Below are 16285 nucleotides of genomic sequence, written 5' to 3' on the forward strand. Positions count from 1 at the left end.
ATGCTAATGTCCACCCCAAGTGACTTCTGGGAGGGGAGGAGTGTTATGTATGTAGATTTGGGTGGGCAGTTTGAATTAACTGACCGTCAGCTGATTGGCTGACCACCACAGCTGCAAGGTATATAAAGGGAGCTGTTTCCCCTGGTCAGTTGCTGGGTTCCTACAATAAAGAGCTATTGTCATTCACTGCCTGGCTTGCTGCATCCTCATTCACCCAACTTAACAGTCCTCATTTTACTGATCACAGAAGGATGGAAATCTGAGTCAATCTTGAGCCAGTCAGGATCAACCTTCAGGCAGTGGGCAGAGTTAACCTGCAATATTAATCACTGTGCCACTATGTCTTTTAAATGTCACAATATGTTTTCTTCATTGTCTCTATAATTAATACTTTTTCAAGTTGAACATCTAAAAGATCAGATGTTAATCACCTCCCAAGAAAAAGCCCAATTCTAAAGCTTTCTATCTTCACATAATAGATACTGCTACCAAAAAAACAAAAACAAAACTCAAGTATGTAGTCAAGACATTACTAATCAAGGATGAATAATTCTAGCACTTTGATATTGCTCAGGAATAGAGATGGCAAAGTTGACCCATGTCCTCAAAAAAAAAAAAAAAAAAGCTGCTGAATGATAGAAAGTAAGCTACCTTTCGATTAAATGTAGAATGAAGAAACCTTCCATAATTAATTGGAAGGTTAATTGTAATTGGACTGTTTTAGCATTAATTTATTGTCTTGTTTTTTATTGTTGTGAGCCGCCCTGCGTCCTTTGGGAGAAGGGTGGCATATAAATGTGAGTAAAATAAAAAATAAATAATTAACAATTCATGTATTTCCTTCCCTTCGTCCGTGTAGTAATTTCAATTTAAATACAAAGAATAGTATTGTATTCTCATCTAAATATTCTGGAAGAGTAATAGATCACATTTAAAATCCATTATTATATTACATTTTTTTGCAGGAAATAAAAGACCAGGATATTCTCTGATGAGAATTCTTCCCCAAAAGGAACAAGTGCCAGAGGGTGACTAAAATTCTTAACAAATAGCTCCCTACAAGATTTTGCCTTGACCCTGTTATGCTTGAAGATTTCAAAGTCTCATATTTGTTTCATTAGTAATACTAATCTTTTACAAATGCACCCATATAATTGTATGTACATATGTACATACATACATTTTCTTCCTGAAAAGGTCAAGGCTTTCTGATCAGAACAGGAACTTTAGCATTTGTTTGGGTTGTTTATCGAAAAATGCAGCCAACTGTGAATGTGACCCTGCTGAAACATAGTCATGAATGAAATTGTCTTCTTAAATTTTTCAACCATTTTCCTCTCCTTCTGTTGCTCAAAAATGCAATCATGTAAACATTACTCTTGCCTAAACTGCAAGTGCTTGCAAATGCAATTTTTTCCTACCTTATGAAGCAAGAAACCAACTTTTCTGAGACAATTTTTTTTGCTCTAAAAGCTGATACCCTCTAAATGCATTGGATAAAACCTTTGTAGTTGCAAACAGGATTACAATTTACCATGCTACCTTGAGACTGTGGGAACTGTCATTTGTTTGCTTGATTGTTTATTTATATTTCATATTTTTAAACCACCTGTCTCCCTCAAAGAGTAGCTCTGGACAGTGTACAGTATAATATAACCGATAAATAAAAAAATAAGATTAAAATTTAAAATTAAATTAGGACTAAAAGTTTTCCAATTATAGAATAATGACAATTAATGACATTAGCCTGTGACATCTAGATTAGTAAATGAAGCTACTTCAGATTGGGATGATTTCTAGCAATATGTTCCATTGAATTTTCTATCAAATTTAAAGTTGCTTAGTTCAGCAAAAGGTTAAGGACACTATTATTTCTATATATCCCAGCTAAGGCACGCAATCCCGTTGCAAACCGGTAGTAAAGATAAGTAGAACCCACCCCTGTCTCACACAGGCATCTCATGCATGCGCAGGGGTGGGGTGGAGTGCAGAGGAGGTGTGGCACTTCCCCCACGGCCCATTTTTGGGCCCAGGAGGCTGCAGGGAGGCTTGCTAGGCCAAAAACAGGGGGCAGGGGAGTCACATGCATGGGGGGAGCATGGGGGTTAATGTGTGTGTATGTAGGAGGGGTGGGGGAGCATGGGGGGTCATGCACGCATTCAGGGGGGTGCATTGCATTATGGGTGCTGGCACACGCACACTTTCGGCACACAACGAGAAAAAGGTTAGCCATCACTGTTCTAGACAATGCAGTTCTGACAGCTTAGAATGCTAGTTCATTTTGTTCAGCTCTTATGCGCTTATCCTTGGTGCACTGCAGGGGGTGAACTAGCTTTATATCAGCTAACTAGCTGCTGGCTGTTCTGGGGTCCTCCGCTGGTCTTGTCTCGTCTGAATCATGTTGCAATGCCTTGTGTCCAGCCAGGTCTATCATCAGCTTCTGCTCTCTACACATACAAATGCAGCTAGGTTTTTCCCGCCAAAGTGGTACCCATCTATCTACTTGCAATGTTGGATGCTTTCGGACTACTCGGTGGGCAGGAGCTAGGGATTGATTAATGGTTGAACTATCTTGTGAAGCTGGGTTCGAAACTCCTGAGTGCAGACCATTTCTGTCTGGCAGTTCCAGCATCATTAAGCCTCTGCACCACCTCATCCCCCTCTTTGCAAAAGGATGTAGATATACAGTATTAAGAAATGTTGGATCATGATAAATTGCCTACATAAAATCTAACCCAGTTTTTAAATGTGTACTCATCAATTCCCACTCCAGCAAGCTGTTTAATTAAAAATGTGAAAATACAGAGACTTAATCTTTCCTATACGTTAAGGTAATTTCTTTTATAAATTAAATCTTTCATGCATCAGGATCTTGCTGAAGTTTGTACAGACCGCAAAAAAATCTTTTATTTGTAGATAAGCACATAGAAACTAATTGGATCATGCAACTAACCTGCAGTTTACTGCAATATTTATTCCTAATCCCCTTCTTCCATCTTTGTTGAATTGTGCCAAGGATCACCTTCTAATTATATGTTCCAAAATTATCTTTAAAGTTGCATGCATCTATCAACCAGATATAAACTGTGAAGAATAAAGATGAAATAAAAATCCTTACCCCCAAAGTTTCTCCTGACAAGCCTAGAAAAAGTCCCAGAATTACAATTGTACTTGGATTTCTCGATACTGTGGGTATACCATACATTGCATTTCAGTTAATAGTTCTGGTGAATGCCTAGCCCTTAAAAATGACCAGAATTTTTGTGTTAATGTTCAGAACAATGACCAGTGTTTGATCTGGCTCCTTACAAGGAATACTCTATGCTTTTTAACAAGCTGGATATCTTGAATACATATGTCTAAGGAAAAAGCAGCTTGAAGTGTTTGCTTCTGATTTGTTCTATGCTCAAAAGATTTAGGTGTATGATGGGAAGGGTGTAAACCCTAGAGGCCATACCAGAAGTAGCAACTCGAGATCTTCTGCTAATATCTGCATAGGGATGAGCATTTTCAGAAAGTGCTTCCACGAATGATACTTCAAGATGTAAACTGCCTAGAGTTTGAAGTTAAAATAGGCAGTTAATTAAATGTTTTAAATAAAATGCTTTTTATTGTGCAATTCCCTTTCAGCATTTTATAAAAATACAGACCACTATTTTGAACAGATGGTCCTCTTCTAATTTCGTATTTGATCTTTTTCTTTTCCTTTTTTTTAATAGCAAGAAATCTCTAAAGAGGGAACACACAGTGATTTTTTGGTTGGGATGGTGAGAATGGAATAGAATGATATTGGGAGGATTCATAACTATCCATATCGGGCCAGTTCACTTCACATGTCACACCAACTCTATTTTATTTTATTCTACTCTGTTTTACTTAAAAGGCTGCTCTCCCCCCAAATTACTCTGGATGGCTTACAGAAAGGAAAATGTTATGTATGCCTAGCGAAAAATTACCTATTGTAATTCAAAAGAAGGCCACTAGGGATTCAACCAACAATGAAATTCCAGTCTTGGAAACAAAACGCCATATTCAAAGACGTATTGTACCTTATGGATAGAAGTCCTGTGAATAACTTATTAGGGAAATGTATATGATTGCTGAACTTACAACTTCCAAGAGAGTTAAATTGGTAAACCTTTGATTTCTTAGCATATGCAATTGAAAGCATAATTGAACTTAGCTCTTGTAGTTCTCTCTCCTGTCTAAACAGAGTTGCTAGTGGCTGCTGCAATCAGGGAAGACTGACTCCTGATGTTATATTCTTAGGATGCTTTATTATTCCAATACTAAGTCCTCACAGTTAAGCCCCTTTCTGAAACTGCAGCTCTTAAGCAGCACATATATTCTGACCCGATATTTAATGCACAAATCCAGATGTTCATTAGATGGGAACCAACAGATTTTTAAAAATCTAACTCTTTTCAGTGTCTTGGGTTTAACAAACAATCAATTTATATTTTCAAAGATTAAAAAGTTCAGTCAATTAATGATAGACTCAAAAGAAAAAAACGCAGTGCATGGAATAACAGCTGCATTGTGCATGACAATTGGAAGAGGGTTTTTCATATGCAAGATTAGAATTTCAGTGAAGGGAACTATAAATTGTAAACTGTAAATTTTTTAGTTGTACATGTTAAAACTTGTAACAGCTAGCTTTAGGGCAACATAATTTTCTGCTGCCTCTTGGATGGGCAAGGAGTATGATGAAAATTTGTGTGATAGAACAGAAACACAAAGATGATAGATACCACTGATCAAACAAGGGTTCTTATTAGACCTTTTCTTGAAGCTCCATCCATTGATGTGAACACTGAACATGGTTCCAGTTTTAATCCAAAATTCTGCTTCGAGGTAAATACATTTCCAGTGGAGTTCTTCTGGGAAAGGATGGAAAAGGATTTTTATTTGCCATTCTGTAATAAAAAGAAAAAAAATTGTTATTGCAATGGTTTAGAGCATTCTGGACTTTCTTATACTTTTGCAATGTTTATCATTTTTATATATATACATTTTATTAAATGTTTTATAAATAATATAAAATAAACACTAATAGAGAAGGGAGGAAGGAAGGAAGGAAGGAAGGAAGGAAGGAAGGAAGGAAGGAAGGAAGGAAATAGAAGTTTCCAATTTCTTCTGCGGTAAATTTAAATACAATTACAATATTAACTCTTACTCTATGATTACAAAAAGGCTCACTTTTTTCTGTTATTCAGTTTTTTATACTCATCAAAATGATAAGCTGTGAGTGCTTCTTTTCCTGTTGCACATAAAAAGTCTATAACAATATTTATCATTTTTTAATGGAATTCTTGAAATAGCACAACCTATCCTAGCCTGGTGGTTGCCAATTGTTCTGGAACTAGGATTCCTAGTAATCATAGTGTCAGCTTTGGAAGCCATATTAGGCTGGAAACTTCCATGCTGCCACCTTCTCATGTGTGGGAAAGTAGGAGGGGGCATTTAGTAGAGGGGTTGTCTGTAGACTTAATAGCATTCTTCCTGTCGGTCAAGGTCAGGGCGATCCTGCATCTGGAGAAGGAATGGTCGAAGTGAGGTCTCAAGATGGGACAGTAGTTGATTGGAGCATGTGATCGACTGAGGAGTGAGGGGATGGTTTGGGGGGTTTTGATTTACTGAGGGAAAACCCGGACCTCTCAGTTTCGGGTTTTCCCAGATGTGCCAGTTTACCTATTCTAGTAAATAGAACTTTACTTTGGGGATTTTTCTGGAATGCTGACATATAGTTTATATAAATGTTTTAATACATGATACTGTTTTTATGCTGTTGGTATTATTTTTAGCCCCATGCAGATGTACAAAATGTGTAAATGTTAACAGTTGACCTCCAACCTCTTTAGAAATCTGAAATGTAGATTTAGATATACATTATGGACATTGGTCCATTAATAATCTGGAGCGTCTCTTTTCTTGGTTCCTGACTGCATACCTCTATAACTATCTTTCAATTAACATAGTTGTATTTCCTTTTCAGTCTTTCAAGAAAAACACATGGATATTAGAAATGGAGGAAATGGATCTGCAACATAGAGTTTTTGCTCTCTGGCTCTTAGAAGACTGATTGCCCTAGAAGCAGCTTAAATTATTTTTATATGTTATATTTCCTCAAAGTGGTATTCACATCTTTGCTTCTGAAAATATTTCCAAAACACTCTTGTGAAATATCTTGAACATGAAGTCCTCAGTTTAGAAAAGCAATGCAGGTAAACATTGACTCACCCGTACAATCTTAGTTTGCATCAGGAATTCAGGGTTTATTACAAACCAGAGATTGGAGAGCAGGGGCTGTTCTAGAGGGAGTGGTAGTCTCCTACATAGTAGCTGTTTCATGTGCCTCATATGCTTACAAAATGCAAAAGATAAGAAAGATGATAATTGGCCTCAAGGGTTATGTGTATATTAGGAAATCTGTGTTTAAGATCTCCTCACCTTGCTTTCACATTTGACAAATATAGTAGAAGACATCTGTTTCTCAAATTTTAAAATAGGGCAGTTTAAGACATTCAAGTAGGAGAAAATTGGACGCATATAAAATAGAGGTTTGACAAATCCTTATATTTTCTTTCTATTTTGGAATAAACACATTTCTGCAACAATGAGTGAAGAATTCCCCCCCCCCAGTTTTTTTTCTTTCCAAGACATTTTTACTGAAATAAAGCTGCTCTTGGAAGCATTTCACTGAATCAAATGCAAATGATAGCATGCAGGTGTTTGCCTGCAGATATTTTGTACCAAGAAAAATACTTAAGGCTTTTTGTTGATAGTCACAATTCGGAGGCAATGCCAAAAATTAACATGGCATTGTATCAATCGTATTCATTTTTATTGCATTCTGAAGCACTGATGTAATACATTTGAAAACAATTTACAGAAATAAAAATACCATTTTATGATAATTGCTTCTATAAATTTTCCTTTCCTAGGTTACTACTTTTAAAATGATCAAATATATTTGACTTGGTTATTCTTTAAATAAGATTTGCTTTGCTTGCTTCCTGAGGCCATTTTAAACTAATTCTATTAATATAAACAAGCCTCTAATTGCTGATCAGTAAGGATATAAACTTTCATTACTCAGCAAGACCACTCATTTTCATTATATATGTTAAAAAGTGATGTCAGCATGTGTTAGCTTGTTTTCAACCTAAATTTAAGTTCTTTGTACTTTCCGTTTGTTAAATAAAAATGGCACTGTGTCTGTGTCTATTCAATATGCTATATTATTTGTATACTTTCCTGATTTTCATATAATTATGTAAGGCATTTTATATAGTTGTGTGTGAAAATGCATTCTAGAGGTTATCTTAAAAAGACACATTCAGATATGATGATATTCATCAAAATTCATGTTATGATTGCAAACTAATGTATATGATATTCAGACACATTGCTTTTCAGGTAAGTTACCATCGATAAGAAGGAGCCAGGTATGCCAACCTTGTTGGAAAATTATTTCTATATTAGTTTACACATTTAGCAACAATCATTTTTAACCAGATAAAGCAAAAATGCTACCATTTAATTCACTTAACAAAAGTATAGCTTAACAGAATAGCAGAGTTGGAAGAGACCATGGAGATTTTCTAGTCCAAATCCTGCTCTATCAGGAGACTATATATCATTTTATAAAATGGCTGCCCAGTCTCTTCTTAAAAGCCTCCAGTGATGGAGCACTTATAATTCTGAAGGAAAGCTGTTCCACTGGTTGATTGTTCTTACTGTCAGGAAATTTCTCCTTAGTTCTTGTTTTCTTCTCTCCTTAGTTAGTTTCCATCCATTGCTTCTTATCTTGCATTCTGGTCTTTAGAAAATAAGCTGACCCCCTCTTCTTTGTGGCAGCCCCTCAAATATCGGAACACTGCTATCATGTCACCCCTAGTCCTGTTTACTAGACTTTACACACCCAATTCCTACATCTGTTCATTATATGTTTTAGTTTCCAGCCCCTTAATCATCTTTGTTGGTCTTCTCTGCACTCTTTCCAGAGCTTGATGCTTATTTACTAAAATCAACTAACATCAAATAGTTAACTAGCAATAATGGGATAAAAGGCAAGGCAAGAACAAAGATAAAGAGTGACATGAAAGGCATGAATTTTCATTATGCATATCAAAAGGCACAAAATTTCTTGACTATTGGAGCCCTGTACGTAATTTGCCGGGAGTCCTACAGAGAGTGGCCTTTGGTAGTTCCAACTTTAACCCTTTTATGTACATAACAGAAACAGAATAGAAATGGAAAGCCAGATGATTTTTCCTCTAATTTACAACATAAAGGAATAATCTGGTGGACAGATATATGATATATATCATTATGTCCTGCATGTCTGTAGAAGACTGATAATGAAATTTCTGGCTTTGAATACAAGGGACAAATTATGAAACTGAGAAATATACTTTATCAGAATCCAAAGCCTCACAAAAGGTTCTCTTGAAGATCCATAAAAGTTAAATAGAAGCTTCCAAGATTTTTCCAATCAATATGTGAATTAAGAACATTATATTTATATTACACTTATCATACAATCCCTTTTTCAAATTGGCAGAAATCTACCATGGCCAATTCTGAATAATTCAAAACAGTATGCCTCCTTTATTTAATTTTTTTAACTATAGGCTTTTCCAGTTTTAAAAAAGAGAATCTGTTCTTATACTTCATCATGTTCATACAGAAGAAATTTGGACTAAGCACCTTTACCATCAGCAGCACCCAGATCAGCATAGATTAATATCAGACCAACAATCAAGTAAATAATACTCAGACCAAGAAACTGCCAAAGAGCCAACAGTAAAAAGCCAAACCAAAGAATCTCTAAGACCACCTCCACCTCCACCAGAATATAAACTGAGAGCAAACTGCACTCCATACTAGCACTGATGATGTTACCTAGTTTGGGTAATGAGACATCTGCAAGATAACAAACAAGCTCCAAGAGCACTAAAGATTCCTCATTTCAATCCCTAACTACAAATATTCTCCTTTATTGGTAACCAATGTCATAAATACATGCCAGTAACCAAATGTCCTAATTTTGATTGTATAACCATGAGAATTTTGCAACAGTTTTATGAAAACCACTCGTAAGACACTTTTGTTAGTGCTGTTGTAACTTTGGACAATCACTAAAGGAATGGTTGTAAGTCAAGGACTATCTGTATATACTTAATGCTAGTTTATTCACTTTATGATAGAGATAGATCATACACATATATTCCTAAAACTGACTGAAATTTAATAAAATATAGTATTGGTTACTGTTCGTCTTTGGAGTAGACCAATGATGCTTTCTGGGATCCTTTTCATCAAGTTGGAACAGGGTGAGGCTATTCAAATGAGATTCTTCCATAAATTGAGTCATAGGCTCTTCAGTAAGCAGAATTCAACATTAGTGCTCATATTATTAAGCTACAGCATTCCCTTAAGTCTCATTTATGCCTTATATCAGCATTCTGTAATTTGGCACTTTCTAGATGTGTTGGAGTGTTACCTCCTAATTTCTCTAGCCAACTTGACCATTCTGCAAATTCTAGAAGCTGCATCTCCAATACATCTAAAGGAATGAGATTAAGTAACAGTGCTTGCACACTGAAGTCAAAGAGCAATTTCTCTTTTCCCTCCTTATAACATCAGAAAACATTATCAATTATGCAACAAAAGCATAAGTAAAACTATGTTTCATCAAGCCAAGGGCCCATCAAATTCAGCATCCATTTCCTATGGTGACCAAACTCTTGTATACTGTAATCCATAAGCAGAACATGAAAGACATGGCTTATTCCAATTGTCAGCGTTCCAGAAAAATCCCCAACTCCAAGTAAAGACTCTGAAACAAGCATTTTTCAAAGTTCTATTTACTAGAATAGGTAAACTGGTACATCTGGGAAAACCCGAGTCTGAGAGGTCCAGGTTTTCCCTCAGTAAATCAAAACCCCCAAAATCATCCCCTCACTCCTCAATCGATCACATGCTCCAATCAACCACCGTCCCATCTTGAGACATCCCTCCAACCACTTCTTATCCAGATGCAAGGACCTGACCTTGACCGACAAGAAGAATGCTATTAAGTCTACAGACAACCCCTCTACTAAATGCCCCCTCCTACTTTTCCACACATGAGAAAGTGGCAGCATGGAAGCTTCCGGCCTAATATGGCTTCCAAAGCTGACACCAATGTTGTTTCCCAGAAATTGTTAATTTCATTTATAAAATAACGTCCTACACAAACTTTGCTTAACCATGAAGGGAAGCAGAATAAAAATTTAATGTAGAGTCAGATTCTGAATTTTTTTAATGAGAAAATCTCATGCCTGTATAAACTAACTTTCAGACTGACACATTTTGATTATTGAATAAGGTATTTGAACTGACAGCATTTTGCTGCCTAATTCTCATTCTTGATATAAAAATAATTAACTGAGCTTCTTTCTTTTGCACAATAACTGTTGACATCCTTATGGCATTTAAAACAAGGCTTACACAAGGGTGGATGGCTTTAAAATTTAAGCTGATTATTCAGAATTAGTAATGAAGCTCTAGCTTCTGATGGGAGCTAGACCAGGTATCCCCTTCTTGCTGTCGGAATCCTGGAGGACTTCTCACGTAGATCTCTTCGTCTAGGTCTGCATGTAGATAAGCCGTGTCAACATCAAACTGGAAAACTTCTAAACCAAGGATAGTTGCAGTTGCTAAAGCAACACACATGACTGAAATTTTTTAAAAAACTAGATTTCAGCGTGAAAGGTGATAGCATCATAAGCTTGAGTAGTTTTCTCTTAAGAGTTGAGAAACTAAATGTTGCTTTCCAATTGCAAATACAATTGGAAAAAAGAAAAATTAATATATCTAAAAAGAGTAATCATGTTATATATTTGCAGCAGTTATATTCTGCCTTTCCTTGAGAAATTCAAAGCAGATCGTACCTTCCATCTCCTTTGAGCCCTGTGACAACCCTGTTACTAGCTCAATGGCTCTCAGCTTTTATGATTGTATGACAACTTGAACATTTTTGTCTATGATCACAATCTTATACCTGACCACTATTCCATGCTGTCTGACAGTCTATATCTAGAAGAAAAAGTTACCGTAATATAGACTGAAACCACACTGTTTCTCTTTTCCTTATACAGGTAACAATCCTGCACCTACAGTATATTGCACCTTGGCTGAAAATGGAGATCTTTAAGAACATGAGTGGCTATACTTATTTAGAATAAAATGAATACTGAATGGTTGGTTTCGCCCACTTTAAAATGGCTAATTTGGCTTACTTAAAAATTTATGTCTATAGGATTGTAATCTAAATCTCTGTCCTTGAAAGCACATATGCTTCAAGGGTTCATATGCTTATTTAAAAGGGTTTTTTTTCATATCAAAGGAAGAAGCTGGCTAGTACTAGTGGTGTAGGAAGCGAGATTAAAAGATTAAAATTTGAGAGGAGTGTGTAAGTGAACTCTCAAAATAAATACAGATATACAGTTTTCAGCTTAGTTTCCTCTAGAGTCATCTTCAAGCAACCAACTTCAAAAATACACGCAGACATAATTAGAGACTTAACTACATGGTTTCTTTGTTGTCATGGCAAGAGTTTAAAACTGTTCGGATAGAATCACAATTTTGACCCTTTTTGTCAACATAAATTTACATTCTGAAATAATGCTTATTTGAAAATGCAAGTATTCATTTAGATATTTGTGAACTAAGGGTTATTAAAATTTTAGACCAGTTTATTGCCAATAAAAATGTTAAACTAGTTGTAGAATTTGGATTTTTACAAATTGGAAATATGTATTTCAGTTTTACATTTTGGTCGTGGATATAAATCAGTGGTGGGTTGCTACCAGTTTTCCCCGGATCAGATAAACTGGTAGCGGCGGCTGCAGGAAGCTCCGCCCACCTACATGGACCACTCTGCGCATGAAGCACATGAAGCGTCATGCACACGTGCGCTCACAAGTGAACCAGTAGCAAACAAAATTGAAACCCACTACTAATATAAAGGAAGGAATAAATAAACGCTATCATTGCAATGGATCTTCAAAAATCCAAGTTTACTGTTCTTTGAGATAAATATTTAAATAATATTACTAACTTTGAAGTTCGTTATTTCATGTACTTTAGAATTATGTTAGAATAATCTTTTTAACAAATCAAATGTTAAAGTCTTAATATAAATGTTCTTATCATCTTAAATTGAGATTAATTAATTGGACATTTCAGTGAATGTTTAGAAAGCTTATTTGGTAAATGATCTGCCACCTATAATTGAGATTTTGGCAGGCCTGGAGGAGGAGTTCCTTCTCACAGATGTGCCTACTTAGATTTTAAGCTTGGTGGTAGCTGCAAGGCAGATGGATGAGAATATGATGGATGACAGTTGTTATTCATGAAATCTTGATGACTTTTGGCATCTCATCCTACAGTGAACCTAATATGAGAGCCTTTGACTGAAGTTGGGCTTTAGGGAGCATTTTTTATTTTTGCTGCTGTACTGACCTCTCTGCTCCATGGAACTGTCTGAACTGTTAGATTTTGTGAGTGGTTGATTTCTTAGTATTGATAGCCATTGAGACTTTAATATGCCCCCAAGTACCATGGAGTTTAAGAAAGCTCAGGATTTTATGGTTACCATGACCACCATCAGCCTAATCACTGAGGCCAGCTGTAGATGGCAGACAGAATGGCCTTCAGGGACAGGAATATTTGTCAAGGCAACCTGGGCAAGAAGCCTGGGTCTGGGGCAGGAATATATGTAAAGTTTTCTAGAACCTTTCTAGTACATAAGTAAGAAAGTGGGGAGACACATTTAGTATACAACAGATTATGTTACTCTAACCTTACATTGATAGTATTGGCCTACATGACTTGGTTTTTTAATCTGGTCTAGCTAGAAGGGCTCGACACCAATGTGTTGTGACCTGGCTTCCTGAGTCATTAAAACATACGAGTTGTCCCAAAAACCTCTTTTATTGCAACAGCCGTGAATTACTTTCATTCATAGCTGAGTCCCAATTAGTTACAAAAAGTCCTTTGGGAGAAGTCTTTTGGGATAATCTTTATCTAACTTTTATCTCCCTTGACACTCTGCCAAAGACCTACTTGGCAAAGCCCCACAGAGTCCAAAATCAAACAGAGATGTTGACTTTTTTTTTTTATTTGATTTATATGCCGCCCTTCTCCGAAGACTCAGGGCGGCTTACAATGTGCTCAGCAATAGCCTTCATCCTTTTGTATATTTATACAAAGTCAGCTTATTGCCCCCACAAACTGGGTCCTCATTTCACCTACCTTAGAAAGGATGGAAGGCTGAGTCAACCTGGAACAGAATTAACAACATTGCTTTCCTGCAAGGAGCCCACATGCCTTTGCTCCTCTTTTAACCCTTATGGGAGGGACCAATCATTTCCAGGCCTTACTCCCAGGTCATCCCTTTAGTTTTAACTGTTCTTTCCTTCTGGCAGCTCTGCGCATGCGCACACTAGGAACAGGATCCTCCTGTTCCTCTGCCTCTCTGATATCTGACTCTGGAGGCTCCGGAGTCCGCTCATAACTCTCAGATGGCCATGGTCCCATGTCTGCCTCCGATGCAGACTCCTCGTCCAAGCCTTCCCCAGACTCCAGGACTGGCCCATGTTCCTCCCCAGCCTCCTCACTGTCCAACTCTGCTGCCAGCTCCACAGTCTGCTGGCAGACCACAACACAAAGCAAGGATCACACACTAAAACTTTTGTCTTGTAGCACTTATAATGTGATCTGATAGTGGATGATATTACATTCAGTTGTTTGCCATGATTTGATTATTCTGATTGCTTTTGGCTCTCCATCCCTGTCCCTCCCTCCCCCCCACCCAGGAGTAGGATCTATTAGACTTCAGTGTTCTCTGAAACCTATCAGGGTTCATTAACATTTCCCCAGGTGGTAATGAATCCTGATGGGTTTTAGAGAAAGCTGGGGTTTTTTGTGTGTCTGAGGATCTGGTGAGCAGTTTGACTGAGTCATTAGCACAATCTAGATTGGATGAGACCAAGGATGAAGTCCTTGTATTGGATTGCTTTTATGTGGCCTCTTGCTGTGCACTAATCCCAAAGCACTCCTTGATTCTCTGAATCACTCTGGGGGATAAAATAGCTACTACTGCTTGTCTGTTTTCCAGGCAAATATTATACAAAAGTCATAACTGGAAGAGTAAATGACAATACCTTCTTTTTTTTCTTCCTATAATTTTCTAATAATTGAATCCTTCAGGTCTAGCTAATGATTCACTTCATTAGAAGATACCCTTGAAGAAGATTAAATTAACATGCATGCTATTCTATGTGAAATCCAGATAGCTTGCTGTATTATTCTGCTACCTTCTATTCCTAAAGCAATTCACTATAATTTTGTGTCAAATATATAGTTACATGTCATGTACACAAATTGCCAATTCTCTTCAGCAATATTTACTACAGAGTATTTCAGATGGATTGCAGTATTCTGAGGTACCGAAAAGAAATATTAAAACCATCTACCTTGCTTACTACAGTCATTCTTCTCTTGCTAAATCCAATAATGATTTTATTTCATCAAAAGACACAATGAAACAGATTTATCCCTTATGTTTGTTAAATCCCTTGCATTATTTGACCCCCCCCCCCAAAAAAAATGACACGGCTATATGGTTTTTTTATCATAATAATTCAGGGAACATCAATTTCACTAAAAGTTTTACATGATATATATTTTATGTAATATCTATATTATACATGTAATGTATATTATTCTCTCCTTCTTCAGAGATCAGGATAATCAGTAATTTAAAATATGGAACAAGTTAAATGAAAACATCATGTAAAATAGTTGATTCAAGTAGAACATCTGTTCTTGAATAGGTGTGCTTATTCATTAGTTTCTGAGAGATTATTATGGATGATACTTCTTTGTCCTTCCAAATTCTCTGTGAAATTCTGCAAGCAGAACCACACCAATCATTTGGTGAAATTAAGCAATCACTAGGAGAGCCTTTCACTAGAGTTAAGCTCCAATTCATTGTGCTCCTGACCCTGCACCTGGACCAATCATTTCTTTGGATCAAGGATTCACACTTTCCTGAGTATTTTACTGCTCTACTGGCCATTTTTTTGGAACTTCACCTACACTCGAGGGATTGAGTTATTGGCTGAACGATGCCAACAGAACATGCAAAGAAGATGCAGTGTATAAAAATGATAGATATTCTTCCCAACTTGACTATAAGATTCACCTCAGCCACTTCTAATTGCAAAATTCCATTAAATGTCCTTCACTTCTAAAAGTTATTGTTTTTGTAAATAAACAATCAGCATGCATACACCTTCTACACGATTGAAAGAAAAATTCCATTAAGTAAGCATGTGCCATTTCTGTTCCTGTCATTCACTGATTTAAGGAGCAATATTTTCATTATTAATTTAGAGCCTGGAACTGGATGCTGAGTGTGAGCATTGATGGACAATTTCCAGGTAATTAAACATTTTAAAATATTTTGAGACAGCTGAGGCTTGCCAGACTTACTAAACAATATGCTTGATGGCTCCTCCTCAAGATGGCTGCTGAAGTGTGAGGGCTTTCTTTTCTTACCCACAATCTGCTGTGTTTGCTGCTGGAGCTGGTTCTTTGGCAGTTTTGCCCCCTGGATTTGAATGGGCGCACTTAGGAATGACCCAAGACAATTTTTGGATGACTGTGGACCCACCGAGGAGGGGGAATATTGAAGATTGTAGCTCCTTGTGGGAGCACCAGAAAGCCTGGTCTTTTTATATCTCTTCCTACCGGCAGAACGTTTTCGTAAGCATGCATGGGACTTTAAGTGCAGTTTTTGAACTTTTGCTTTTGCACTTTATCTTTAAATGTTAATTGTCTGACTGAATGCTGATTTATTTCAACCCCCTGCTGGATTTTAGCTGTTTTTTCAGCTTTTTCTCTTTGATTTATTTGGCTGGTCTCATCAACTCCTGCATTTCTGTATAGAAACATAGCATGTGCCACTGAATGATGAAAGTATTTACAGTTGAATTAGATATCATTGACTATTCATCCCAGGTATCTGTATTTTATTAATCTGCAAAAGCACTTTGGATCAAAATAGTCAGAAAGTATCTTCTCTGTTCTTTCTGTATGTTCCCTACTCCACTTATCTACTTCATTGAGTAGCAACATATCGGATTACGGAGAGAAAGAGGAGTCTGACACTCAGAGGAAAAAGAGACTGTCTAGCATCATGCAATCTTTAGCTGTTTTGTTTTCTAAA

At 36.7% G+C, this 16285-nt stretch overlaps 1 protein-coding gene across 3 annotated transcripts in view; it reads right to left on the reverse strand.

Moving 5' to 3' along the window:
* HTR1F (5-hydroxytryptamine receptor 1F) overlaps positions 1-16285 on the reverse strand; it is a 115487-nt gene that overhangs the window by 17552 nt on the left and 81650 nt on the right. For 2 of the 3 annotated variants that reach the window (XM_060686332.2, XM_087894999.1), the window contains exon 2: positions 4781-4916. The gene's annotated coding sequence lies outside the window, so the exon portion shown is untranslated. Of the gene's footprint in view, positions 1-4751; positions 4917-16285 lie in introns of all 3 variants that reach the window. The other variant, XM_060686334.2, reaches the window with a different exon arrangement.

This window comes from Pantherophis guttatus, chromosome 5 (assembly GCF_059756535.1).
Source record: "Pantherophis guttatus breed Tessera chromosome 5, ASM5975653v1, whole genome shotgun sequence".
Lineage (NCBI taxonomy): Eukaryota > Metazoa > Chordata > Lepidosauria > Squamata > Colubridae > Pantherophis > Pantherophis guttatus.